The sequence below is a fragment of the Podarcis vaucheri genome (genome assembly GCF_965113315.1).
Source record: "Podarcis vaucheri genome assembly, chromosome: 5".
Taxonomy (NCBI): domain Eukaryota; kingdom Metazoa; phylum Chordata; class Lepidosauria; order Squamata; family Lacertidae; genus Podarcis; species Podarcis vaucheri.
The window spans coordinates 5,887,898-5,899,620 of record NC_138763.1 but is presented as its reverse complement, the minus strand read 5'-3'; the positions used below and the strand labels follow the sequence as shown (position 1 = coordinate 5,899,620).

Below are 11,723 nucleotides of genomic sequence, written 5' to 3'. Positions count from 1 at the left end.
GGGAAGGTACAATCCAGTCAGGGCAACTGCTTCACCTAGACAGCAGCAACCCTTTGAAGTCTCCCTGTGTTCTCTGTTCTGCTTCCTTCATAACGAAACTAACTGTAAGTTGGTCGGTCTTTCTCTGACCTGCGAATGCCCTGGTCTCCTTGCCACTCCTGTGATGTTAACATATGAGAGTGAGGGCAGTGAAATAGTTAAACAGGTTACCCAATCAGAACCCAGGGAGGTGGAATCAGAGGAACTATAAAACCAGCTCTGGGAGGGGCGGAGAGGAGGAGTTCGTTAGGAGTTGGGTGGTTGGTTGGAGTGGGAGTGAATTGGGATAGAGTCTGTGGGTAGGTTGACTTAGGTAAAGGTAAAGGGACCCCTGACCATTAGGTCCAGTTGTGACCGACTCTGGGGTTGCGGCGCTCATCTCACTTTACTGGCCAAGGGAGCCAGCGTACAGCTTCCGGGTCATGTGGCCAGCATGACTAAGCCGCTTCTGGCAAACCAGAGCAGCGCACGGAAACGCCGTTTACCTTCCTGCCGCAGCGGTACCTATTTATCTACTTGCACTTTGATGTGCTTTCGAACTGCTAGGTTGGCAGGAGCAGGGACCGAGCAATGGGAGCTCACCCCGTCGCAGGGATTCGAACCACTGACCTTCTGAACGGCAAGTCCTAGGCTCTGTGGTTTACCCCACAGCGCCACCTGGGTCCCAGGTTGAGTTAGCGTAGCGAAATAAGCTGAGTCAGGAACAGTTAGGAGCTAGGAAGACAAGTAAATTGTTACGATATTGAAGCAATGCAGCCGCGAGCTACTGCTAACTTGAAAGCAAAACATAATGGGAATGTTGGGACTGTTCCATGAGAAACAGAGCTCAGAGTGTAATAGGAGCTGTACAGGAAGTACAGGAGGAGTTTTGTCTCTCGGCTGTTGGAGTTTGAAGAGAGCAGTCATGTTTTCTGTAACGCTGCAAAGACAGAAATAAAGGCATGTAAATACATTTCTGTCTATCTCTTTCCCCTGCCTGGGGGGGCAGGAAAGAGTGGTGTGTTCTTCTCACGCTGAGAAGGATCGCCTATCGCGACCTCTGCCTGGATCTTGCCGGGAAAGCAGACAGGGAGGTCAACAGGAGACCAAGTTGGGTGCCTGGGAGAGTTGCCATTTTCTCAAGATAAAGGCTTGATTTCCGACATCTGGTAGCATGGAGCCGATGGTTTTGATCCATGAAAGCAACAAGAGAGGTTGATGGATCATACTTCATCCTCTGCAAGGAGATAAGGAAGATATGGTAGCGTGCGGATCGAAGCTACAAGGACGGCTACAAGGAAGCTACAAGGACCGGAGGAAGTGTTTTTGCTGAGCAACGGAACCCCTAAGGTATGCTGATTTTATGGCTGTGAGAGTGAACGCGAATTGAAGCATTCTTCGGTTCACTAAGTGTCTGCTTTTGGATGAAACCAGCACTGTGAGAGAGCCACATATTTCGCATTCCTGAGTCTTGATAAGCCAGTTGCTAAGCAACGAAACATCAGTAAAGTGGAAATTTACTAGCCAACAGTGAGAGGCTGGAAAAACACTGAGAAAACAGCATTTGTTTTGTCTATTATCTCACTGCTCTTGGAGGGACTTTCAAAACAGCTTGCATTTAACTGCCAAGTGTGAGGCAGTAAACAGCCAATAGACTCTTGGAATTTTACAGGCTCGAGAGTGAGAGCTGAGGCTTGGATTCAAGATGGATGCCAAGAAGGGGGGAGGCTTACCTTACCCACCTCCACTGACTAATGACAATTATTCCTCATGGTCTGTAAAGATGAAAGCCCTGCTTCAGAATCAGAGGAATTTTTGGGTGATTGAAAACCCCATCCCTGCTGCGCCAACGCCAGGTTGGAATTCACAGAATGTGAGAGCCAGGACGGCCATAATTCTGTGTATCTCAGATGATCAACTTGTGCATATTCAGGATTTGGAATACGCGCGTGAGATTTGGCAAACGCTGCGTAGAATACATCAAAGAGATGCTGGTTCTTCAGTGTTGCTGCATTTTGAAAAGCTGCCCAATCTAAGGCTAGCGCCTGATGGAGATGTACAAGCGCATCTGACAGAGATGAAATTCTTACGCCAGCAGATGGCGAAACGCAATTTCCCTCTACAGGAAGAAATATTCTGCTTCATGATTATTAACAGCCTTAATCGGACTTATAAAATGGTTGCAAGTCAGCTTGGTTCTCTACCTGCCGCAGATCTTACGACGGAGAGAATTTGTGCCATGATTCTCAATGAGAAAGACAGACTTGCTGCAATAGATGTCAAAGACAGGGGGAGAGAAGCTAGGAGTTCTGACACCCCCACTGCTATTGCTAGTGAAGAACAGACTGTTGCCTTGAACGTTGTCCGTTGTTTCAATTGTGGACAGACTGGGCATCTTCAGCGGAATTGTAAGAAGCCACGTCAACAGAAAGGAGCTAAGGGGAGCTCTGCAAAGCCTGAGGCATCAGGCAAAAGTCGTACCAAGTCCCAGGTGAAACCTGCAAAAGCATTGCTGTCAACAAAAGCCGCATTTTCAACGGAGAACACTTTTGTTCTTGACACGGGATGCACACAACACATGACGTCGCACAGAGATCTGTTTTCAACGTTTAAGAAGCAAAGCTTCACTGTGAAACAGGCCAATGGCCAGGAGCTGAAAGCGACCGGGTTTGGAACTGTGTATCTTGAGAGTCTGAACTTGACTATTAACAATGTGTATTTGGTTCCTGATTTAAAGTTCAATCTGCTGAGTGTTTCGCAGATCACAAAGAAAGGACTGACTTTGCCCTATGATAGAGAAAGCTGCAAAATCTTCAAAGATGGAGAGCTGTATCTTTCTGCCAGAGAGAAAGATGGACTGTATTTGTTGACTTTTGATCAAAGTGATTGCATGAATTGTAATGCATCTGATTCTAACATGATTTCTCTCACAGGTGTGTCGAAAAATGTCCAGAAGACGACGAAAGTAACCAAAGCTTTTCAGCGAGTGTAGGCTGATGTGATTGGTCCTCTAGCACCATCTAGAGGCAATGCAAGATATATCTTGTGTGTGTGGATTATTTCTCTCATTATGTGTGGGTATATATATTGCAGAAACCACAAGAAGTCTTAGAAAGGTTTAAAAAGTTTTGTGACAAGGTTAAAAATGTTCATGATGCTAACATTGATTGTCTTTTCACAGATGAAAAGCCAGTTTTTCTTTTACAGGATTTTCAGGATTTCCTGGATAAGAAAGGGATAAGGCACAAGACTGCTGTTTCAGCAGATGCATGGAACAAAAGTATCTGTGTGCAAATGAACAAAGAATTGCAAAATGGCATGAAGGCGCAATTGCTGAGTTCACATTTGCCACATGAGTATTGGGCGGAGTCGTTAATGTGTTTTTGTTGCTCTTGGTTGAAAAAGGTTTCAAAAGATTTGGGAAGTTCTCCTTTTGAGAAGCTGTTCCATAGAAAACCTTCTGTTGCCCATTTTAAAGTTTTTGGGTCTCATGTGAAGACTGAAGCTCCAGGTGGAGTAAAGAATGCTAGAGGCATTTTTGTGGGATATGAAAAGGGTCTCTACAGAGTAATTTTGTCTGAATCTGGTCAGGTGATTCTCACGAAATTTCTAGAGAGTGCTCCTGAACAGGAGAGAGTAATTGTTCACACATTTCCCACAGAGGACAATTCAGATGATGATGATGATTTTAATGATTACAGTGGTACTGAGAGTGACAGTGATAGCTCAAAGAGCTCAGTTGACACAGTCATTGAGAGGAAATCTCACACAATGGATAGACCTTCACAAATGAAGGATGAACCACTGTTTACTATTGGAACTGGTTCTCCAAAGAGTCCTAAGACTGAACCAGTGAGCAGAGAGGATCAGCACCTCATACGTAGGTCTGAGAGCGTTACAAAGGGTGTACCACCCAAGAGGTATTCAAAAGAGTTTGCTAACTTAGCTGTAGCATGTGTTACTATTGTTAACAACTCAAGACAGGTTGAAGCTGTGTCTAAGTCAGAGACAAAGACACAACAGAGAATTGCTAAGCATAACACTACATTCCTTAGCCAAGGTAATGCAGATGCACTCATTCCTTGGAAGTCAGGCAACCAGAGAGGTACACTGGGGAAACCAGTGGCGGGTAGTTCCAAGGGTGGAACTGAAACAACAGGGGAGTGTTATATGTATAACAACTGTTTGTTTTCTTCTCTGGATCATGCTTTGCTTGCAGCGCACATTGATTCATATGGGGGAGTATGTTACGATATTGAAGCAATGCAGCCGCGAGCTACTGCTAGCTTGAAAGCAAAACATAATGGGAATGTTGGGACTGTTCCGTGGGAAACAGAGGGACAGTCAATTCACAGTGCAGAGGGCACCGGAATTAGCTCAGAGTGTAATATGAGCTGTACAGGAAGTACAGGAGGAGTTTTGTCTCTCGGCTGTTGGAGTTTGAAGAGAGCAGTCATGTTTTCTGTAACGCTGCAAAGACAGAAATAAAGGCATGTGTCAGGGGCTCAGGAACAGAGGTACAGGGGAGAGAGGAAATGGAGAGCGAAGGGGAAGAATCTGAGGGCAGCGTAGGGGAGTATGACAGTGACCCGAGAGGTTCCATGAGCTTCTCCAGCGAATCAGAAGATTCCCAGAAGGAGGCGCCGATGGTCAGGGCAAGGGGGGTCCCAGGGGGGACACACCAGGAACAGGGGGCCAGCGGGGACTCCCAAAGCGGCAGCGGGAGATTGGGACCAGCTTCCCCACCAGAGCATAGTGGGGGGGAAAGAGTCCCATGTGTCAGGACCAGCGTCTCCTCCAGCAGGGAGAGAAGATGAGTCAGGGCTGACCACGCCTCTATCGGAGAGTGGGGGAACGGAGGGGAGGTCAGGTCCAGCTAGCCTCCCCGAAGGGGGAAGCAGTGACAGGAGCAGTGTAACGGTCAGGAGGAAGGTTGCCGGCTGGGCGCGCGCGCCAAGTTCGAATGTACAGGCGCGTGGGACAGCAGAAAACCCGGATTGGGAACCAGGTCCCAAAGCCCGCCGGAGGCAGGGGGAAGACTCAGGGGACTCAGCGTCAGAAGAGTCTAGGAAGGGCGAGACCCCAGCTGACAGGCGGAGCCAGAGGAGGAAAGAGCAAAGGAAGAGGTGGAGCAAGGCTAGAGTCTTAAACTGGTGTCTGGGGGGAGGAGATTCAGACGGAGCTTCGGCGGTCTAGAGTTTCAGACGTAGAGCTGCACGCTGCGTCTTGGAAAGCGAAACTGAACTTCAATAAAGACTTTGTATATAACAAAGAACTGGCGTTGGTCCTTTGTGAGCTGGGACCTCGGGCAGCTCTGACAGCATGTAAATACGTTTCTGTCTATCTCTTTCCCCTGCCTGGGAGGCAGGAAAGAGTGGTGTGTTCTTCTCACGCTGAGAAGGATCGCCTATCACGACCTCTGCCTGGATCTTGCCGGGAAAGCAGACAGGGAGGTCAACAGGAGACCAAGCCGGGTGCCTGGGAGAGTTGCCAGTTTCTCCTGATAAAGGCTTGATTTCCGACATAAATATCTGAGAGGTGGTTTAGTGAGAGAGAGCAGGTAGAGGAAGTTATAGGTCTGGATAGGCACCCCATGAATGTAATTGACCATTACCGTTTATGAAACCACACGCTTGTTAAACTGCAATAAATAAACAGATGTTATGTTCCAATTTAACCCTGACTGGACTCAGTATTGTACCAGGTAGGGCCTGGGTGGTGGCAGCGAGAAATAAAGTGGTGGCACAGGGATTAATAGACAGTGAAATGTCCGGGGACCCTGTGTGATCGCCACAGCTCCCTCCCTGACAGATACCACTTTAAACAGTTGTGGCTTCTGCCAAAAAAATCCTGGGAACAGTTGTTTGTCACTAAAGATCCCTGTTCTTTAGTGGAGGCTGGTCCATCAGGATGGCTGAGGGACAATGCGTGCCATGAGCCCCATGGAGATGTCATGGTGTGGATGGGCAGATCCAGGAGAGTTGGAGTTAGATGACACGGGAGAGGGCAGAAGCAGGACCAGAGAGGAGAAATCAGCGTCTTAAGGAATGGCTGAGTGGAGGAGTGGGGCCAGTGATCAAGAATCAGGGTTGGATTCTGGGGAAGGTTCTGTTCGGTCATCAAGTGGGTGGAGTGACTCCCCTATGAAGACAGGTTGCAGCATTTGGGACTTTCAGGTTTAGATCAGGGTTTCCCAAACTTAGGTCTCCAGCTGTTTTTGGACTACAACTCCCGTTACCCCTCACTAGCAGGAACAATGGTCAGGGATGATGGGAATTGTAGTCCAAAAAAGAGCTGGAGACCCAAGTGTGGGAAAACTTTGGTTCAGATAAAAGGTGAGTAAGAGGCGACATAAAAGCTTATAAAATTGTGCCTGGCATGTAAAAAAACCAGAAACCTTTTTGTTAGGTATTTTAGGTCAAGACATACCAAAGGAAATGAGGACTTTATGTATGCCACTACAGCAGCAAGAATGTTGATTGCACAAAATTGGAAGACTGGAGAAATACCAAAAATGACAGATAGACTAAGAGAAAAAGACAACAGAGACTCTGAAAAAGATTGGGAACCATTCATATTATATTTGCAGAAACAAAGAAAGTCAATAGACTTGATGGCAAGATTTAAATAAACACTCACATTATTAGCATTAGAACTTGTTTAGAAGATAGTGAAATATGATGGTATATTTACTGTTATTTTTATGTCTTTAGACTTGAAGTTATGTTATTAATAACATTTTCTGTTAAGAGATAGCAAATTGGGTGAAAATACTGTAGAAACAAACCAGAAGCGGAAGTTGGGGGAAGCCCTGGAGGGGAGGGAGGGAGGAACATATAGTAAATGTTAATAATCTGAGATGTATGTAATGAATGAAAAAGAAAAAATGAATAAAAAAAATTTAAAATTTTTTTAAAAATTGTGCCTGGCCTAGAGAAAGCGGATAGAGAAAAGACTCTCTCATAACAAGTGAAGCTGAATGTTGGATGATTTAGGAGAGATAAATGACAGTCTTTCTTCACGCGGCATGTAGAGAAACGATGGAACTTGCTTCCACAGAAGGCAGTGGTGGCCACCAACCTGAACAGCTTATAAAGAGGATGGGACCAATTCACGGAGGAGAGGGCTATCGATCGACACTCTAGCCATGTTGGCTCTGCTCTGCCTCCACAGTTTGCTGCTGAATGCAAGTTCATGGAAACCACAGGAGGGAAGAGGACTCTTGTTCTGCTCGCTGGCTTCCCACAGGCATCTGCTTGGCGACTGCGAGAACAGGATGCTGGACTACATGGGCCATTGGCCTGATCCAGGAAGCTCTTCCTATGTTCTTATGTCCAAGTCGGGTCCTGTCCCTGGAATGTTGACTGTGCAGAATCATAGGATCGTAGAACTGTAGAATTGGAAGGGACCCCTGAGAGTCATTAATAAAACAACAACAACAACAACAACTTATTTATATCCACACTGTCATCTACTGGGTCTGCAAATAATACCATGAATGCACACAAATACAAGCTCTTAGTTTTATTTTCCAATAGGTATGCAAACAGGAGATTATCACACCTGGATTGATAGGTATGCAGAACAGGATTTCACACTAACATTGAAACTATTTCCCGAACATCCAGCCTCATGATCTGCATAACTGATTTTTCCTGTAGATAAAGGAAAAAGCCATTAACCAGATCCAAGATAAATAAAAAGCTCAACACATATTATTTCAGCCCTCCAGCAAAATTGACACCTCCCAAGATCTTACAAACTCCTACTTACCTTATGTTAATCCTCTCTTCACACTTTCTGCCACCTCCGCTGTTCTTTGTCATAGATCTGTATGGAAACCAAAAGATATAAAAACCAAGGCAGCTCTTTTGTTCGAGGTTCTCACTCCGTCCTTGTCGGGGTAAAGGAAGGTGAGGACAGGTTACCCCACCTAGGCCCGAAGTCACACCCCCTCAACAATCACCCCAGGCCTCAAAACTGTCCAAAATTCCTTTTGTCTTCTAAAAATCCACAGCTAAAGTTTTCCTCTGCTTTTTCTCACAAGATGATGTGCATAGGCCAGTGTTTCCCAACCTTTTTTGGGCAAAGGCACACTTATTTCATGAAAAAAATCTCGAGGCACACCACCATGCCAGATGGGGAAAGGTCACTTTTTACTTATGTAAAAAAATAAATAAAAAAATAGTAACAGCATAGAAGGTAATGGTTAGGCTAGCATCCCTCTTCCAAATATGCTAGGTTTTTATTTGCAGGGACTGTTCTACATGGGAAGGGGAAAGGAAAGTTAATAGAAGGAAAGGCGGGTGGGAGAGAAAGAGAAAGAAAGAGGGAAGGAAGGGGGGAAGAGAAGTGGAAAGGAGGGAGACCGAGGCGGGGGAGAAGCGTCTGGAGAGTTGCTCCGAAGTTTGGGGGGCCGCGGGGGTGGGCGCGCGTCCCAGGAGGCGGAGGCCAGCCCGGGCTGGGAGCCGCGCCGCGGCCCGGGGGCGGAAGGCGGACCGCGGCTCCTAGGATGTGGAAAGGGGACGGCGGCGCAGGGGGAGGAGACCCGCACGGCTAGGGCAGCGCGCAGGGGGAGGGGAGCGGGCCAGAGGCGGGCGAGGGGGGCCGCGATCCCGTGCGCCGCGAACATGGCCTCCTTCCCCGCGGGCCCCGCCGAGCCCCCCGGCCGGGGAGGGCGGCGCGCCCCCACCGCCGGAGGAGAGCAGAGGCAGGAGGAGGAGGACAAAGGCGCTGCCGAGGAGGCGCGCCAACTTCTGCCAACTTCGGCGCCCGCCCCGTCGCCGCAGGCTCCTCCCGGCCGAGAGCCAGAGGACGGCGGCGGAGCAGGAGGAGGAGGATCGGGTTTGGCGACGGCTGCTGCGTCCTCTCCAAGCGCGGGGCTGGCCTCCGCCGCGCCCGATCCTCCGCGCTCGCTGCGCTTCTCGGCGGAGCAGGTCTCGTGCGTGTGCGAGGCGCTGCTGCAGGCGGGCGACCCCGGCCGGCTGGGCCGCTTCCTGGGCTCGCTGCCGCCCGACGCCGAGGCGCCGTGCCTGGAGGCGTAGGCGGGCGAGAGCCTGGCCAAGGCGCCCACGCTGCTGGCCTTCCAGCGTGGCGACTTCGCCGAGCTCTACCGCCTAGTGCAGAGCCGGCGATGGGATGTGGGAGCTCGCTCGCTCGCCCGTTACAGCCCCGTGACGTCAGCGCCACGCAGGCAGCCGGCAAGAGCCCCGCGCTGGGCGGCCTCTCCTCGCTGCCGCCGCCCCGCCTCTCGTCGCCCGACTCGCCCGCCTCCCTCCCACGGCACACTAGTGTGCCGCGGAACACCGGTTGGGAAACACTGGCATAGGCAAACCGTTACTTTTTATCAGTACAAGAAGGCTTCAAAAAGCAAATGAATAGGCTCTGTTCAAAGCAGGCCTGAGAACTGAATCTTATCTCATTCGGTTGCAACATCTTGGACATGCTGAACCACCAGGGCTCCTCGACCCCTTGCTCTCACTCCCCTTTCCTGGGAAGGGTGCCAAGAGTCCAATAGTCCCAAGACAGCTTTCTGTTCATGCTCAGGGGAACTCAGGGCAGGACTCCTGAGGGAGGAGAAAGGGGAGGTAACAGGAAGGGGAATATATACTCTGTGCACATGACTGTGAACCCGTGCGTGCTTTTTGTGAGTTATCACACTTGCTCCTTCTACCAGTTCATGGATGGTAGAAATAAAGCTTTTTCTCTGAAACTATTCCTTGAGTGTCTGTTGACTCCCACTTCCCTTTCCCGGGCGCAATATTTTTCCCACCCAAGGGCAAAGCCTCATAAGGCTACCTTTCTTGGTGCGTTGGCCAGGAAAAACAGCATTCCCCGAGGATAAGGGATGTTGGGTCCAAGGCGTCCCTGTGGTGAACAGCTCGGATCGGTGTCTGCGGTTCCAGTGCACATCCTGCCAAGTTCGTGGGAGGAATTGCCACCTGTTCCTGAGTGGAGACACTGCAAGGACCGGAGAAAAAGCAATGGCCGAAAGAAGGTACCTCGAGGAAAAAGGTAAGGCTCCACAGGGATAGGTGGGAGCAAAGAGAGTTTCATCAGCTCCACCAGTAGGGCAGAAAAAGTGCCACTAGTTTTGGTTTCGCCCAGAAGGAAGCAGTAAAGGTGCTGCTGGGCCCCGGTCAAAGTCTAAGCGCTGCCGGTTGTGGTTGGTTGTTGGTGTTGGTAAAAAAGAGGATTGGGGGAGGTGCATGGGTTTTTCTGAATGTGCGTGTGGGGACACTCCAGTGAATGTTTTGAGTGAATGAGACGTTGGGACTCAGAGTCCCTGGCGGAGCGGTGTGTAGTCTTTGGCAATTCCGTACAGGCCAATGATAAGACGTGAGGAGGTGACTGAGTGAGAAATTACGTTAGGAGGAGGGACTGTCTCAGTATCCCAGTGTTCCAGGGTCATGGAGAAAAAGCAGTAAAACAACTCCCACTTCCAACTCCCGGGTGCAATATTTTTCCCACCTGAGGGCAAAGCCTCATAAGGCGACAGGGGGACCCTATTGCAACAGCCCCCCCCCCCCGTTCTTTCAATAAAGATCAGACTTTGCTTTCCTAAATCCTGGTGTTGGTCTTTGTCATTTCCCGACTGGAGTGGAGCCTAACGGGGAATATTAATTTCATGTTTCACTGTAAAGAAGTCATTTCCTTGACAGAACACATTTTTTGTACGATGCGCCTGTTTGGTCAGAAAACTGCATTGTGCAATACAGGGGGTCGTGCCCACCAGCTATGCCCTGCTGCCATAGGGGCCATGACGGCACATGGATTAGCCACTCCCCTGCCATGAATGTGTACACTGGCCAGGTATCCAAGCATCAGAAAATAGTCTATGACGATTGCAAGTCCCTCTCTTTCGAGTGCCATCAACCAGCTGAAAGTGGTGTTGGAATTGTCACAGAATTGTTATTGTGTACAGTGGGACCTCGGGTTACATAAGCTTCAGGTTACAGACGCTTCAGGTTACAGACTCCGCTAACCCAGAAATAGTACCTTGGGTTAAGAACTTTGCTTCAGGATGAGAACAGAAATCGTGCTCCGGCGGCGCAGCAGCAGCAGGAGGCCCCATTAGCTAAAGTGGTGCTTCAGGTTAAGAACGGTTTCAGGTTAAGAATGGACCTCCAGAACGAATTAAGTACTTAACGCGAGGTACCACTGTATTAGCATTCTGGATCACTTTTTAAAAAATGAAACCCTAAGCCACTGGGGGGTGGGTGGGAACAAACACTGAAAACTAGGATAAAACAACCTAAAATACACAGGTTTTACACACAAACACAGGTGAATTCCATAAAGGGGAGCCACCACTGAGAAGGCCCCGCTCTCCCCGGCTCACTCTGAGAGGGTGCATGGAGAAGACCCTCAGGTGACATATGCTGGTGCCCCCTCACACCACGTCAAGACCTCAGATTTCCCACTGATTCCTCATCTCTCTCCCTCCCTGAGGACGTTTTAAAAAAACTGCTTTTCGATGTGAACCAGGAAATGCCCCATCCGGAAAACGAAAGGCGCTCCTCTCTCCTTTTCCTACCTCTAGATTCAAAGCCGCGTCCGCGCTTCCACCATAGAGATGCCTAAATGTAGAGCGCCACCCCCTAGACGCTCGTCGAAAACCATAGTCCCAAAAGCCGCTTGCCGGTCACATGACCGGATGCCGCGCACACCAGCCTCAGCGAAGCCGGCCGGGAGCGGCGGGCCGA

General features: G+C 49.3%; 1 long non-coding RNA gene across 1 annotated transcript; it reads right to left on the bottom strand.

The window, feature by feature from the left end:
• Positions 1-7,527: 7,527 nt before the first annotated feature.
• LOC309533336 lies at positions 7,528-11,690 on the bottom strand. The gene is made up of 3 exons (XR_014220133.1): positions 11,555-11,690; positions 7,792-7,848; positions 7,528-7,673 (listed from the first exon to the last, which is right to left on the bottom strand). It is a non-coding gene; the product is annotated as an uncharacterized lncRNA (long non-coding RNA).
• Positions 11,691-11,723: the final 33 nt, after the last annotated feature.